This window comes from Gymnoscopelus microlampas, assembly GCF_963454915.1.
Source record: "Gymnoscopelus microlampas genome assembly, chromosome: 18".
Lineage (NCBI taxonomy): Eukaryota > Metazoa > Chordata > Actinopteri > Myctophiformes > Myctophidae > Gymnoscopelus > Gymnoscopelus microlampas.
Window position 1 is genome coordinate 41,269,977 of NC_139955.1, and position 1,765 is coordinate 41,271,741.

Below are 1,765 nucleotides of genomic sequence, written 5' to 3' on the forward strand. Positions count from 1 at the left end.
ACAATAGTAGACCGGAAGGCAAGAGCAGCTTTCCATCAGCTGAAAAAAGTGTGAAAGATGTCTGGGGATCCTTAGATCTGCCCATAATAAACACACACCAAGATCGGGATCTTTGATTCCATGGTGATGCCTGTCCTGCTGTATGGAGCAGAAACCATGGAGAACAACCGTTAACACCATGAAGAGTATCGAAGAATATCCTCCAAATAGTCTCTATCCAAGACAAAAAAAGAAAGACATGCCATCTCCAGTTTATTTACCGTATCTGCGTGAAGTAGGTCAGGGTGGCCGCCTTTTTAGGAGACCGAAGCAGGTTGGAGTCTATTGTTTCCAATGGAAGAGTGAACGTGAACACAGCTTCTGAACCTTCTTTATCCCCATGGTCACTGAACTAAATATTGTGGCTCCTTTCGGGATGGCATATCTTTAATAATTGAATATCTTTGGCTCTATGCACAGCAGCCATATATTGGGAAGAAATTGGGCCTCTTCCTTACTTCCTTCACAGGCCTTACCAATTATACTAATTAAGGCTCTGTACCATGTTGTGTAGCACAGTGGTTCTCAAACTTTTTAATTTCAAGGACCCCCATAACTCTGGGAGTGTACAAATGGAACCAAATGGACCCTTACATTTGGGTCCATTTGGTTCCACATGTACACTCTCAGAGTTACACACCCGTAAGGGGCCATTTGGAAATCCTACAAAGACGCTGGGGATGGATTGGCCACACTCTTCGTAAGCCTGCATCTAGCATCACAAGATATTACGCCCTGTTCTGGAACCCACAGGGGTGACCTGGACTCAAGATGTGAAGAGATCTGGCCATACATGTTCACAGCTGGAGAAACTGGCCCAGGACCTGGATGCCTGGAGAGCACTTGTCCGTGGCCTGTGCCCAAAGTTAGGCTTATAGGCGTAAGTAAGTATGTACGTAGACAGGAAGCACAAGAACACTCCTACAAAATAAGATATACAAAAAACACCTGGGGAAGAACAGATTAACAGGACTACGACCCAGACACAGAACGTGCTGAACACAGAGCTACAGAACCTATAGGTTAAACAAAACACTAAAACCAAATATAGCAGTAGTGGCTCAGAGATTCTGCCTGATGACCAAAACCCTAGAATGTACCGCGGCCAAGGAGGAATTCCTAGTGGTTAAGATGTCGGCTTTTCACACGGTAGACCTGGGTTCGAATCCCGGCCGTTACAATAACAGGGAAATAAATGTCAAAGTTGACGAACATGGTGAAAGTCCAAAGTTCGAGGAGCAGGACCCATAACAACGTATGCTAATCCTCCTATAATTCTACAAAGCTCTGTGACGTGTGCCCAAAATCTCTTCTGCCTGGTTCTCCTCAGTGGCTGGAGCAATTGATCTGCATTTTGCACACAGTCATTGACCATTACCATGTGCACGGAACACGCTTTCCCCAAATGCCAGCTGTTTATTAGCGTTTTTGTGTTCGCTGGCTCCCGGGTTGCCAAATCATGTGCGTGCAACAAGCGCCAGTGTTGCCACATCCGTGAAACAAGCGGACCATGACAAGCACGCGGGTGCACATATTCCCCGACGGGTATGGTCTAGTGCAATATAACTAACACCAACTGCTCCCTGAGAGTCTTTTGTTGAAATGTTTTGATCCAATGTGTTCTGGTCGGACACCTACTGGTTGACAAGAGGTACCGCATGAAGCTCAAAGTGTAATATTTCTCCTGCCCGAACGGGCTTTCCGTCTTCCCTTATTCCCTTTCTGT